This window comes from Syngnathoides biaculeatus, chromosome 10 (genome assembly GCF_019802595.1).
Source record: "Syngnathoides biaculeatus isolate LvHL_M chromosome 10, ASM1980259v1, whole genome shotgun sequence".
NCBI lineage: Eukaryota > Metazoa > Chordata > Actinopteri > Syngnathiformes > Syngnathidae > Syngnathoides > Syngnathoides biaculeatus.
In genome coordinates this window covers 29,056,365-29,072,876 of record NC_084649.1, presented here as the reverse complement: position 1 = coordinate 29,072,876, position 16,512 = coordinate 29,056,365, and positions in this window count along the sequence as shown.

Here is a 16,512-nt window from a genome sequence, read left to right as displayed (position 1 = left end):
TGCCACATTATCTAGGGCAGAGCAAATCATTTCTTTATTGGAAGCAAATGTATGATAATTATGATCACAATTATTCCTACAATTACCATCATTAAGATCTTGATATGACTGGTGTACTTCTATAACTTCAGCATTATCAAGATAGAAAGCCATATTTATCACGTTAATTTGCTTGAGCATAAAGTATACTTCTTAGTATAAACTTCAAAATGGAAATGGTAATTATGAACAAATCAACCTCTTTAACCTTATGTTTTACCAACAAATTTCAGAGTGTCTAAATATTTCCTGGAGCACAAATGAACTTGTTTTCACTTGCAATTAATTACACCACCTTGTTACCTTAGCAGTATCAAAAATGGCCTTTGGCTAAATAATAATAACACATTATGAAATCTGAAACAACATGCTTGTTATGGTGTCCACACAACTGGGAAACTTATAAGCAGATGATAAGCTAAACCTTCTTAACATTCAACTTGTTTAAATTTTTACTTATTGTTAGCTTAAACGCAAAATGCTTTTGGACTCTGCTTGCTGTTTGCTTGTTTTAACGGTGATAGCAATGTCTTAATTGCTCGTTGCTTAGACATGACGTAATTTGCTTGGAGGTCGGTCGGATGGCAGGCGCACACGTCAAGGAATCTTACGTCGGGCAGGTTGAAGCAGGTCCACACGTCGTCCTCACAACGGGAAGATTGTTGAGGCAGGCGCACACTTTGTTGTTACACTTCAGGCGGGATGAACTCTAACTTGACCTTCCACCTCACGTCGTGGAGGCTGAGGTCTTACTTAGAGCCGAACGAGTTCTCAATGCCGGGCAGGATGCATTCTCACTGCGGGGCTGGTAGCACCTTGCTGAAGAAATTGCTCCTTTCATTGAATGTGACATTGGCCTACTAATAGGCTACAATTGTTCTTAAGCCCTGCTACCAAGAGAAGTTGTAGCTGCCAAAGTCAATGTACCATTTGCTCAAAGAACGGACCTCGGCTGGAGTATCGTGGGCTGTGAAAATCCCTTTGTTGACTATGGTGATGCAATTGGAAGCAGACCACGAGATTGTTGTGAGACAAGTAAGACCCTGTCAGCAGTTGCCTGCTCATCTGACCAGTGAAGTTCAATTTATATGTCGAACACAAGTAAAGGAAATCATTATTCCGCCATACGTGATAAAGGCTCTTGAGTCTAATTTCAATGAGAAGGGCATAGAAAATGCTTACTTCTTGCAAGATGATCTCCACTTCTTATCAGTAATGGAGGAGGGAATCACAATCAAGGAAAATGGACACTGTGAAATGCCAAACAACAGGAAATGTGCTGAACATCACTCCCAGATTTTTGAAAAGGAGATTTGAAAGAGACAAGCATTACCACAAAGACTATGGAGCCTTCCTAGTGGAGAGATCAAGGTGGGAGACCTTTCCGTTGCAGACCCAAAACTACGCAAGGCTTTGAGAACAACACTTCAACAACAGAAAGTTCACTGAGTGATCACTTTCTAAGTTTTTAGTTGGGGGAGATTGGTTCAAGCACTTGAAGCAGAGTAATGCAGATCAGACAGGTTTGCTGAGTAACATGGAATTTCAGCTCCCTCCAAAGATTTTCAATTGGGTTTAGGTCTGGAGACTGGCTCGGCCACGCCAGAACCTTGATATGCTTCTTACCAAGCAACTCCTTGGTTTTCCTGGCTGTGTGCTTCGGGTCATTGTCATGTTGAAAGACCAAGCCATGACCCATCTTCAATGCTCTGACTGAGGGAACGAGGTTGTTCCCCAATATCTCATAATACATGGCCGCGGTAATCCTCTCCTTAATACAGTGCAGTGGTCCTATTCCATGTGCAGAAAAACACACCCAAAGCATGATGCTACCACCCCCATGCTTCACAGTAGGGATGGTGTTCTTGGGATAGAACTCATCATTCGCCTCCCCCCAAACACGGTTAGTGGAATTATGACCAAAAAGTTCAATTTTGGTCTCATCTGACCACAAAACTTTCTCCCATGACTCCTCTGTATCATCCAAATGGTCATTGGCAAACTTAAGACGGGCCTTGACATGTGCTGGTTTAAGCAGGGGAACCTTCCGTGCCATGCATAATTTCAAACCATGACGTCTTAGTGTATTACCAACAGTCACCTTGGAAACGGTGATCCCAGCTCTTTTCAGGTCATTGACTTAGTCCTGTCGCGTAGTCCTGGGCTGATTCCTCACCTTTCTAAGGATCATTGAGACTCCACGGGGTGATATCTTGCATGGGGCTCCACTCCGATTGAGATTGACCATCATGTTTAGCTTTTTCCATTTTCTAATGATTGCTCCAACAGTGGACCATTTTTCACCAAGCTGCTCGGCAATTGACCCCTCCGTGGATATTGCGCAATCCGCGTCACTGACCAATCAGAGGCCAGAGATCTGCATAGATCAAAGCCCGTTTTTGCTCCCGCCATTTTCTCTGACAACATTGAATGGTCCAGTATAGGTTTAGTTAGCGTTTTATCGTGTATTTGGGTTATTTAACAAAAAATATGGTTAAGAGGTGTAGTCACGGACTTTGTAATAGTGACGACAGGTATCCTGAAAGGCTAGTTGGTGGAGTTCGATTCGTACCCTTTCCAAAACCGAAGACCCAGTACGAAAAATGCCTTCGATGGATCAAACTTTGTGGAAGACCGCATCATCAACTAAATCCATCTAATATCAACTGGAACACATATGTTTGCACGAAGATATGCCCTATATTTGATTTTCAATACATGTCTCGTATAAATGAATTCGAAGTTCTTCGCTAGCATAACACTGCTGCGTGTGAACGATTGACACACTTATTCTTTGTTGAGCGATATTTAGCGATGATCGGACTGCACAAACGTATTGATTTCTTGCTGGCTCGTGACCGAAGCTTAACCAGACTGTTTGCACGAAGATATGCCCTAAATTTGATTTTTAATCCACGTCTCGTATAAATGAATGAGACATTCTCCGCTAGCATAAAACTGCTACGTGTGAACGATTGACACACTTATTCTTTGTTGACCGATATTTAGCGATGATCGGACTGTACAAACGTATTGATTTCTTGCTGGCTCGCGGCCAGAAGCTTAACCAGACTGTGTTTGCACGAAGATATGCCCTAAATTTGATTTTTAATCCACGTCTCGTATAAATGAATGAGATGTTCATCGCTAGCATAACACTGCTACGTGTGAACGATTGACACACTTATTCTTTGTTGAGCGATATTTAGCGAAGATCGGACTGCACAAACGTATTGATTTCTTGCTGGCTCGCGGCCAGAAGCTTAACCAGACTGTGTTTGCACGAAGATATGCCCTAAATTTGATTTTTAATCCACGTCTCGTATAAATGAATGACGTTCTCCGGTAGCATAACATTGCTCCGTGTGAATGATTGAATGAAATCAGAAGCATGGCGTCTCTCTCAGTTAAGAATGTATTGTATTTAGAATCTATAATATATCGTTGATTTGAATGAAATCAAAAGCATGGAGTCTGTCTCAGTTCAGAATGTATTGTATTGTATTTGCCATTTTTACTGTTTGTCTTACGTCAGCGCACGTGGCGTGACGTCACTTCAGGAGGCGTGGTTAAGTGCCCTGTACGGAGGGGTCAATTTCTCCGTACCCCTTTCCAGCCGTGTGGAGTTGTATGATATTGTCCTTGGTGTCTTTGGACAGCTTTTGGGTCTTGGTCATGTCACAAGTTTGAGTCTTACTAATTGTATGTGGTGGACGGGTGTCTTTTTGCAGCTAACGACCTCACACGGGTGCAGCTGATTCTGGATAATACATGGAGTGGAGCTGTACAGTGACAATGGAACTTTTGTAAATCAATGAAGAAAAAAAAAGAGAGAAATAAAAATTGACAAAATTGGGATATGTGTTTTATATTGCTTTAAAACATCATTGCGCTTATCTGCAAACAGATTAAAAGCCTATGGAGGAAACGAACAGATTATGGACAATGTTTAGATTTTGTCAAATATTACATCAACATTACAACTACTAACACCCCATGAAACATTGATTACAAGGTCTTATAACGTTCCTAAATTTAAGACCCAATCTGAAACTAATAACGATTTGAATTTAGCTGACTATATGAGGAAAAAATGTTAGAAGGATAGGGACACACACAATCACCAAGTGAGAAGGATTTTCCAGGCTCTCAGCAGGAGGCCAAATTAGTGGAGATGGGAGACTGGGTGCTTATGAGAGCTGTGAGGAAGGAGCATTGGCATTTTCCAAAGTGGGAAGGTCCCTTTCAAGAGTTACTGACAATGCAAATAGCTTAATAATAAAATAAAAACAAAAAATCAATTTAGGTTAATTTGACGCATTGTAAAAAGGTTATTTCAGTCTAGGATTCATTTGGAAAGGTGAGCAAAAAGCTTACTCTAGGCTGGGTGCAGATTTCTAATATCTGAAAACAGCCAAAAGTCAGAGAAGAAATTCAAAGACACCAAACCTATTAGGGACACCTAGATGAAATGCCTACCCTAAAAGTGGTTAAATCCCAAATTGGGAGTCTGTGGTGGTTACAATCATGATAGCATTCTTCCTGCTTATGACACATCTATGGAGCGTCAGAATGTTGACCTACTAAGAAAAACCTTTGACACGCCAAATCATTTTGAGCATCACCAAAGCACCTTTGAAACCCCCCGTCTTGTGAAGAAGCAAATATACCTCACTTTGTTTATTTGCGAAAGCAAGGACAGTCTCAAGGCCACAGAGGTAACTACTTGTACCCCTTCTTCTAATCAAAATTCACTGACGTACAAGGGATCAAAAAATGAGAGGCTGATGACTGCTTTCAAATTGTAACTGGCATTTCCTGCCAAAATAATTGGCTTTCTCTGGTAGAACAAAAGCGGCACGGTGTAGCAGTTGTAAAGCGTTGGCCTCAGTTCTGAGGACTGGGGTTCAAATCCCGGCCCCACCTGTGTGGAGTTGCATGTTGACTCAGTGCCTGCGGCAGTTTTCTCCAGGCACTCTGGTTTCCTCCACCATCCCAAAAATATGCAACGTTGATTGGATACTCAAGATTGCCACGAGGTGAGATTGTGAGTGCAGCTGTTGTCTGTCTCTGTGTGCCCTGCGGTTGGCTGGCAGCTGGTTCGGGGTGTGCCCCGCCTCCTGCCCGTTGACAGCTGGGACACGCTCCAGCGCTCCCATGACCCTTGTGAGGATGAGCAGCTAAGGAGATGAATGGATGGATGCATGCTAGAACAAGCAGAAACCCTTCATCGAAAGGCTCCGTTGTTTGCATGACAACTTTTAGATTATCCCGGCACTATCACTAGATGATTGTACTTTGGAATTTGGAGTGGAACAGTACCTGATAATGAAAGTAAAAGTGCGATTCTGTGTGTACACTAAATTCTTTTGAAAAAAAATGTAGTTTTCTAATGAGATAGCACTGAGTAATTTCACATGGAACAAATTAATAAGATCTGGAAGCAAATCAGGAAATTTAACAGCTTCGATGGGCAAAACGATTTTTGTGATTGACAGTAGATTGTCGCGTCAAGTCATCTGTTGATGAAGCAAAGGTAACAGGCTTTTTGACGAATTGGAAAAGAAAGAGACAGATTGTTGTGCATTGATAACACTATTATCTTATCTATTCACACGTTGTCTGTTTATGAATTTACATCTACTCTACATGCAGTCTTACCCAAACACTGGCATAGACGAAAGAGCAGCTGAATGGGAACAACAAAAGTGTTTTAACATACAATGATGCCACTGATGTCCAAAGTGAGTATAAATTGGTTGATCAATTGGCAGTTGGATTTGAGTCCTCAGTTTGTTGGTATACAGCCGACAAAAATGTAGACAGAATCAACTGCATTCATTACAAAATTCAAAAAATTGGGTAGTTGGACACAGACAGGGTTTGAAGCTGTGCACGAGCAGTTATGGGCTACTTCATTTATAGATTTCCAAGGCGGAGTCACTGTTGACATGTTGGCTGAGAGAGGGGAACCTTGTGCTATGTTCAGAGAACAATGTCGCACACTTCTCACCTAACATCAGAGCTGTGGAGAAGTCACACACCAATGGCATAAGAGGGTCTCCAAACCCCTAATGGTGAAATATCAAAAACATTTTGGTGTTTACACTTCACTGTGGCACTCTTGGATGAATGTCTTTGGAAAATACAAAGCCCTGTTTCCTCAATTAGGTATCAGTCGGTGTTTTTGCAGCAATTTTGACCTTGTGTGGATGTTGTTGTATTCCTTGTCGATGTGTTCTCATTGTAAAACTTAACACTGTTTTCCACGAAGGAACAGGTGGTGGAGATGTATCATTTAATGATGAATACTGCCAATGGAGTAATGCCGATGACGATTTTCCATTAAACTTGCCTGACTTGTTTCTAAACCCAGATTATGAGTAAAAACATGTTTTCTCCATGTATGTGTATTTGTTTTTAGTAAAAACTGATTTTGTAACTGAAAATCATGAGAACAACTTATTAGATAAGAAGAGAATTTGAGCAAATACATAATAAACAGGAGGGATGTGTTATAATCATTGTTTTATCATGCATTTGTTTCTATTAGTCTTGCTTTGAATTATTCTCTTTGCGAGTGGCGTGCATGACCCAGAGTGTGACCCAGTGACGCCATGAAGGTGATGCCCCCTGCTGACCTCAAGCAGATACTCCCGAACACTGGGAAGCAATGTCCCCCTTTTGACCACAAGTGGATCCTCAATCTCAAATTACCAAGAAGTATTTAGAATGCCAAACTGGCTCATTTGAGAATAATGCGTATTTTAAAAAAAGAAAATAAACTGTCTGTCACAGCAGAGAGGTTAACATGTGGCCACAATCGCTTCCGTGTATGTTCCGTGAGGACGACTCCCTCCTCTATTTTTTTTTTTTCAATCATAGGTAATGAATGCGAGTTTGTGTAACACCTGGGGTTATCTATTTAAATATTGGTATTCTTATTGAATACCGGCTGAAAAGATCGATGGATTCAGGCAAAGATTAACGTGAAGCGGAATACACTTCTGTGTTCAGAAGTTGTCAACCCGTCGTCTTTTTTTTAAATCATAGTTAATGAACACGAGTTTGTGTAAAACCAGGTGTAATTTATGTAAATATTGGTATTACTGGTAATACTAGCTGAAAAGATCGATGGATTGCGGCAAAGGTTAATGTATAAGCCGAATACGCTTACACGTTCACGAGCCGTCAACCCGTCATTATGTCGGACTTATTCCAACGAAGTATTTGTATGCGTCCAGACTTTTATACACTTTATACACTTGCAAACTTTTCAGTGTAAATCTCGACGACTTACTCATCAGATACATGTGTATATCCAGTTGTCCAAGACATGTGAAAGTGAATTAACAGTCCAATTTCTTATCAGCGAAAACATCGACTTCGGCATTAAATATGGGTCCTCTATGCCAAGTGTCTCTCATTTTTCCATGTACCTTCATTTATTATCACTTTCTAAACTTTTAACAGTATTGGACAAAACTCTGGGTGTTGTGCTATAAGACACATTTTCATTTCGACTCAATGGACTTAGCATTGAACAATGCTTTGTTTGACCGGCAATATGGCCAGTCACGTGATTTTGGTGACGTAGCTCTTTAGGACTTAAACTATGGATGATGTTAAAAAGGCTGTGGAATGTATAACTTTACACAAAGCCAACATAACTCAATATGTTATGTAAGATATTGAAAATTTGAAAATTCAGAGAGCAACCCAGCATTTATGCATTGAGCAAATTATCCTGAAATTGGAAAAGTAAAACAAAAGTATAATTAGCCTTTTTGAGGAATACAGAGTGAGAATGACAACTGTATTCAAAATTCACAGCGGCCTGCAGGAAGATGGAGATGTAAATTGGCCATTTCCACAACAAAATTCTCTCCGTGCTGGTTCAAAAGATGCAATTTGCAGCTGTGTTACCAAAACATTACATTGACCTATCTGCAGGCACCTTGGAGGAGTATGCAAATCACACCACGCTAAAAGAAAAAAATAAAGATAAAAGAAGAAACACATCTACGGATACCTTTTACCAAAATGACGGACATGAGAAACTGTAGTAGAGGATAGAAAAACTGCCATTCTTCAGGATCTGAAACCTAAAACAAAAAACATGTCATTTTTAGGATGAAGAAATTATTGCAGAATCTGGGATGCAAATTATCTGAAAATCACTGCACACCTGAGGAAAATGATGTATGAGGAAGACCTCAAAATGACATCACCTTTAATGTAGACTGATTAAGCAGAAAAAGCTCTTTGTGAAATAAAACGAGTTTTAGTGTCAAGCACAGCACTAGCTTTGCAAGACTATGGCAAAACCTTTATCTAGATGATAGATTGCAAAGGTTACAGAGACACTTAAGAAAAGCTGAACAGTTACCATCAAATCACTCAGCTCAGGCAACAGAACAGAAGCGTTTAAAATAAAAACAAAGGATGTTACTATTTATACAGATAGCCAATATGCATTTGCCATAGTACACACCTTTGCAAAATATTGGAAAAATAGGAGTGTGATAACATCAACAGGCAAGACAGCCATTTTCACGTAATAACATCTGGTGGAGGTGCGGAGGTAACAGGCTTTTTAACCCTTTTTCCAGATTATGAGTAAAAGCATTTTTCTCTAAATGCACGTGTATTTTTTTTTCATAAAAATTAGTCTGTAGCTGAAAAATCATTAGAAGATGTTACTAGATATAGATTAATTTGTGCAAATACATAAAAAACAGGAGGGAAGTGTTGCATCATTGCTTTGGACATACATGATGTGTGGCCCACACACAGGTGTCTCAACCGAGGAGCCAATTTGTGCTTGCCCGATCAGTGGACAAGGACATTTGACTCACACCCACACATCGTTACCAAGGAATGTTGTTTTTGCAAGAATATGCTCACGTTGCAAACTTGCTTGGTCCGCCTCCCTTCAGTGACCTTTGTGAGCAGGGCTCTCGAAGGAAAATAAAAAAGCCTGATCTGTGGTACTCTTTCTTGGCATGAAACCATACCATTGCTCGCAGATACTTACTTCTGTCCTGTGTTATGTGTGTGTGTTTTTATTCTCTGTTCTCTTTATTTTACTATTATGCTTTTAAGTTGTTATAATGTGGCTTTTTGTGACACAATTTCCTTTCATACTTTTAAGTCCTTATGATGCGACGCAGTTTCCTCTAATGCTCTTGGGTATGTGTGACGGGAACTCTTTGTGTCCTTCGTGACGCGGAAGTCTGAAAAGTTTCAAGGATTACCTTTATAAGGATGAGAAAGATGGACATCGAGGCTTCTTGTTACGACCTCACCACTGCTCTGGGAAACTACACTGCTTGGAACACTAACCACACGGAGACCTGCCGCCTTTCGTTTTTGGACTAGCTGGAACTTTCGTTCACTTGGAATACCCGCTGGGATGAACATTTGCTTGTTTGGGAACACTCGTTCAACATTGGTGACTATTCGCCATTGTGGCTCAACTACTTTGTTCTTGAACGCCTATTTTTGTTAGCTATTTTATCGTGTTTGTGTTGTGTTGATCTGTGTGAGATTAAATTGTCAGAGACGCAATACAACTGCCTTGTCGCATTTTGCTGGTTTGAACAAAGGGGACGTTAGTCGAAATTCATACGTAACACCTGAGTCTAGCCTCCACTACTATTTCCCATGACTTCATTGTGCGGCTCATCATCTTTATTCTTCTATAGTTCCCACAGCTCTGCATATCACCTTTGTTCTCCATTCTTTCGGCATCATCTCACCTGGTAGTATTCTGTAAGTTGGTCAAAACTCCACAGCCACCTCTCCCAATTGCTTCTATACCTCCACTGGTATGTCATCAGGACCAACTCCCTTTCCACTTTTCATCGTCTTTAATGCCTTTCTAACATTCCCCTCACTAATCATTGCCACTTTCTGGCCCTTCACACTCGCCTCCTATGCCCTTCCTTCTCTCTCATTTTCTTCATTCATCAACTTCTCAAAGTATTATTTCCATCTATTTTGCACAGTACCGGCACCAGTCAACACATTTCAATACATTTCCATCTATATCCTAAATCACCCTAACCTGGGGCGCATCCTTTCCATCTCTATCTGTGTGGCCAACCTGAAGCGATCATTTTCTCCTTCTTTCGTATTCAACCTGGTGTACATGTCATCATATCAGAAACAGCTTTATTGGCCAAATGTGTAAAAACACATAAGGAATTTTTCTCCAGCAGTCGGTGCTGCCCATTCAGAACAAAGAACAACAAGGTAACAAGAACAAAGAACAAGAGACATTTCTGTTTAAAGGAACTATTCCTTATACGAGTCACAGTTCTGCAAGAGAAAAGTCTTCTTCATTGAGAATGGGTGGACATAAGAGTCTGTCAAGTTCCTATTTTGTGTTAAAGGTGGACTTTGTCCAATTTTTTTTTTTTTTTGCATAATAAAACCTCCATTCTGAAGCAATAATATTTTAAAATATATTTTGGACATTAATTGAAAAAAAAGTGAAAATAAAATGAAAATAAAGAATAGATTTGAAATCCACGCAATATCTGGATATCTGCCAGCTTTCATAGCCAGACCCGAAAGGAATGTCCTTGACCCCGCCCTGTGATGTCAATTGATTGTGCTTAGCTCTCCTGACAATTCTTTCAAGCAAGGCAAGATGCCAACGTGTTGTGCAGCAAACTGCAACAAAACTGAGAAATCGCACCCAAATTTGTTGTTGTTGAACGTCCTGTGGGGTTAATCTGACAGTATAAAGCAGTGGCTTTCACAGTTGAGACTCGTTCATCCGCATTTATCTATAGCTGAGAGCAACGTACGATTGCTGGAACCGGTTACATATTTATTTATAACCACTATTATGGAAAAGACCAACAGAAGAGCGCATACAACCAGATGGTTTCTGCCTGAAAAGCAGATTACGGATCAGCCAAGGAAGTCTCCACGGATCTGCAGTGATCACTACGAAGAACAATTTCTGGAACAGAACCCCAAATTTTCCATCGCACCACATCTTTACACCAAACAGAAAAAAACACTAACAGTGGATGCCAATCCTACTATTTTTAACACAAAAACAGTCAGCTGTAAGAGAACTATCGATCAACAGACAAAAGAAATGCCGAAAAATAGAGTTAAGTTGTTTTGTGCGCTATTTATGTGGGCGAAAAGAGAAGCTCACATCACCATTACTGGTTATTTGTCGCTAGAGCTCGAGCCCTAAGTGCTGTAATAAGCAATAAGATACTTTATGATGGATGTTGTTCTGTATTGATATGTAACATGTTTTCTTCCAAACAAACAACTTCATATCTATCTGAGGAAGCGATGCATACAAGTTGATCGGGATCTAAATTCATTCCAATACGCTCCATTTTTGTTTGAGCTTTTCAAACTCACAACAACACTGACATTCCACCTCAGTTTGCATTAGATCACAAAGAGAACAGAAACACCAATCTTTCAAAACTAGCCTGTCTGGAAAATCTCTGAGTTTTCTTGTGCTGTGTCACTTCCCCTGTCCAACATGACAAGTTCCGACTATGTATTCTGGCTCAAACGCATAGGCTTGAACATTGTATATTATTATATTATTGTTGTTTTATTGATTTTTGTAATTATTTTTCACAAAAGTTGGCCACAAAATGCCAGATAGTGGACGTCTGTTCGGTGAAATCGTATCCAATAGGAATGGGGTCAGATCAGCAAGCACTGCTGACGTGGCAAATGTTGATTGGTTGTCATTTTTTAAGATGGGGTAATCTGAATCTCTGATCGAGAGAACAATTGTGTGGCATTTTCGAAAATAGTTTCCAATTTACAGATGTTTTGATGTGAAATCTGTGGATAATTTTGGCATTAAAAGAAACCGTGAACCCTCATCTCCTAACTTATAATGTGTGCTCCCATGCCTATTTTATTTGACAAAGTCATCCGTTTGGCTTGTACATAGTGGCTTTACAAAAACATGGGGCTGAAGGCAAGATCCAAAAACATGCAACAAGGTCCGATAACTATGAACAAAATGTAACAAGACTATAGTAGCACAGGCCCGCTGTGACGAAGGGATTCACTACACAAAGCTTGAGAACTTACGCACAATAGTGGAGTATCCAATACGCAGTAACACAATGAACTGGCAAATGCAAGGCTTATATTCCTAGTCTAATTAGCATCCAATGCAGCGCGGCTGTGGGACTACAGCCAGAGGTGATACTGCTCAGGCCAGTGGCTTGGCCATTCCCCTGACACTGTTCAAATGCCTGCTACTTTTGACATACATTGATCGGTAGGGCTTTCCCGACAGAAGGAGCTGTACGAGCTGGTGGCCAGGACGTGGAGGGTCCAAAAGGATCCTGCCCCATCTGGGCCTACTTCACGTTTCTTCAATAGTGGGATGAGTGGTGCTGACAATCCATTCAGCGGTTTTGATTGTCCGTTGCAGTTAAAGTTTGTCCTTTTTTGTGGCAGCCCCAAACCAGACTGTGATGGAGGTACACAGTACTGATTGGATGTGTAGAACTGTCTCAGCACCTCTTGCGACAGGCCATGTGTTGGAATAATTGTGATCATAATTATCATACATCTGCTTCCAATAAAGAAATGCTTTGCTCTGGTCTAGATAATGTGCCAGCCTCTGAGCAGGAGATAGCAAGAACAAAAACATATCATCAGAACTGTTAGAATTGCTGCCCGTTAAAGAAATGATGACCACACATGTATTCAGCAATCTTCCACACATGCACACGCACATGAACAAACATGTACACATTGTTTCAAACTGTTTTGCTTGTTTCAAACTGTTTTGCTTGTCTCCTTTTTGTAACATCCATGTAAATAAGGGGCGTCTTAAAACTAAATAGAAGTGCCGAGGAGAGGATAATCGGAGAGTGCAGTGGTGAATTGTGCGATACAGTTCCTCTCCTCTCCTCTCTCCTCGCGAGACTTGAACTGGTGTTTTTGCTTCCTTTTTTGTCCTGTTTAATGAATGTCTGATTGGTGAACCTGACATTTACTTGGTCCTTCGAGCCGGATCTCAAGATACCTGAGGTTTCCAGGGGCTGAGTCGACGTCCAGGTAAAGACCGTGGCCACAGCACTTGAGACCCTTTCCGGGACTGGGAGGCTGAGGGTTAACGAGAAGCCGAAGGAAGTGAAGACATCTCTGGTGAGTAGGAAACTCCCACACTCATGAGGAATGAGTGAATGCGCGTCTGGGTGACTGCGGCAGAACCAAACCTCGAGAATACTAGTCCTTATCGAGTAGACCAATTACTCTATAAAACTGAGAAAAGGGCAAGGTGTGAATGTGTAAAAGTGTGAGTGGAGGTTCGCTACCTCATTTGAACAGGAAATTGAGTGACAACTGTTTGAGGATGCAGAGGTAAGAATTCTCCGCCACAAGCTTGAGAATTACCTCAAACAGAACGTAATTGTCACCCTGTTCAGGGGGAAGTCAGTATAGTCACCCTAGGTGAACCACTGACTCCAACAGGGGAAAAACAAATAGCAAAATAGTTGATAAATAGCAAAATAGTTGAAACACAACATCTGCAAAAAAAAAATAATAATAATAATAATGATGTGTAAGGACTAGAACTTTATAGAAAGCAAATGTCCTACTAAAATAAAACATCTAAATTTGTGGCTAACACAATATGACTTTGCTGGCCAGATCAACATACACACAAAAAATGTATATAGTTAACCTGCAGGATAAAATAAGAGAAACACACACACACACACACACACACACACACAAAAGCTGATGTGAAAACGGCCATAAAAGGTATCACATCTCATAAAGTTGACATAATTCGTCCAGGGAACGCAAGACTTGAGAAAATCTTACCATTTAAATGGTGTGGAAGTACAATAAATTTGTATGACAGCAAAGTACTTTCTCACAGCAGCAGGGAATTCGAGAGTTAATATCGCGCACCTCTGCTAGATTTAGAAAAAAAGCAAATTGTTCTGCCATTGGAAGTGCAAAATAAAATAATGAACCATTTGAAGAATATAGAATTGGAATGGCTGCATGTTTTAAAGCAAACAGTGGCATTCCTGAAGATCACACTCCAGGGAGTGTGTATCAAGGGCAATTAAAAAATGCTCTTCATGCAAATTCAAAAAATCCTACAAAACAATGGATTGAAAAACATTGGGTTGACAAACCGAATGGCAGCCTGTAACATTACGTTAACCAAGCACAACACGCAGAAAGAGTGCGACAAAAGAAGAAAAAAAGTTGACACCTTTCTGACAGAGGAAGGAGAAATTTATGGAGCTTTATGCGAAACATTTAATAATTGTGGCCGCAGATAAGGAAAAATGTCACAACTAATGCTCCCAAAATGCAACTTTTTAATTTGCCCCGTACGTTTGTTGGGAAGAGATGGCTTGCTGAAACTAGGACTGGGCTTAATTCCCTCTCTGACAGGAAAAATAGAAGTAAAAAGAAAAAAAAGGAATTACTGGGAGGACAGTTAAATATCTTACAAAATAGGAATCCAGCGCACTATTACTACACCTTAGATATTCCAAACAAAACTCCCACAAGAACAGGAGATTTCTTGCTGCAAACAGCTCATGACGTGATTGAACAACCACAAAATGACGTAGGAAGTGACTCATTGCATGTGACTTTGTAGTATAAGATACTCTAAACTTATAACAGCCCACACCAGACAAAATCATGATTATCTGTACTCAGATGGGATATCAGTCGTGGTGACAGGAACAAGACTGACTGAAAAAATAAATGCACTACACAAGGAATGGACACCACCACACACGTCATTACAACGGGAGTGGAAGAGTTTGGGACAATTTGTTTTGGTAGTACGAAATGTTCCTGATTGGACAGAAAAAGAACCAGACTTGGATTGGGACGACTGAACTGTACAGACAATATCTTATTGGACAGTCTTAAACAATCTGAGACCAGATGCTGCTGTATTCGTGGTGGTATCACAATCTACACAGACAATACTGGAAAAATAGAGCAATAGCGACAACTACAGTGACACATGCAGAGCTACTACAAAATTTGCTCATAGCAGTTCAATTACCAAAAGAAATAGCCATAAGTAAATGTGCAGTACACACATCAAAAACAGACAAAGAATCATGAGGAAATGGATTTACAGATAAAAACAGCAAAAGAAGCAGCAGCCAAAACCTTTCTGGGATTAGATGACCATGAAACAAATAAAGACATACTTTGAGACGATGTGTTAAAAAAAATGCAACAAAAAAGATGACCAGCAGAACTAAAAATGTGGAAGAAATAGGGTACTACATTACAAAATGGGAATAATGTCAGCACAGATACAAAAAAAAAAAAAAATTCTACCAAAAACATTTTTTAAGTGGGAGGCAATCTTGAGCCATGGGAAGTCTCAGGTCTCAACAGGGGGAATGGTAGCCCCTGGTACAAAGGCATTACATGATCCATGGATTTAACTTGTATGCAAAAAAATCTTGGGTTGTGGCTGGGTCTTCTAACATGACAATGACTTGAAACACACAGCCAGGAGTGGCTTCGTAAGAAGCATTTCAAGGTTCTGGCGTGGCTAAGGCAGTCTCCAGACCTAAACCCAATAGAAAATGTTTGGAGGGAGCTGAAACTCCATGTTGCTCAGCAACAGCCCAGAAACCTGTCTGATCTAGAGAAGATCTGGGTGGAGGAGTGAGCAAAAATCCCTGCTGCAGTGTGCGCAAACCAGGAAACGTTTGACCTCTGTAATTGCAAACAAAGGCTACTGTACCAAATATTAACATTGGTTTTCTCAGGTGTTCAAATACTTATTTGAGCTGTATCACACAAATAAATCATTAAAAAATCATACATTGTGATTTCTGGATTTTTCTTTTTAGATTATCTCGATATATCGATATATCTACGATGAAAATTTCCGACCCCTCCATTATTTCTCAGTGGAAAAACTTGCAATATAGCAATGTTCAAATACTTATTTTCCACGCTGTATGTAATGATTTATAGGTAACACACCATGTAAATTTCACAAGATGAATCTGTGTATCAATATACTATATGTACAGTCAGCCATATAAACGATGAAATAAAAACAAAGCTTTCTTAAAACATAAATAACTTGTTTATTAATCACCTTTAGTCCATGAGGGTTAGGGTTAGGGTAGGATAGGGTAACCCTACCCATAAATACATTTGAATTCTGAGCAAAAAGGCATAAAAGGCAACACTGTATATTGTAAATGCTTTTTAACTTTGTGAACACCATGAACAACTGTGGCTGGAAAAATATTATCTCCGTAGTTTTATAAAGTTGATCCCGATCTACGGCTGTGGCGGCGTAAACAACAAAACCATTGTCAGGGGCATGGCCAAGCCACTGCCCTGAGCAGTGCTTCCAGTGAGGGGCATGGCTAAACCACTGTCCTGCGTGGTAACACCTCTGACAGCTGTCACGCAGAAGCTTTACATTGGACAGTA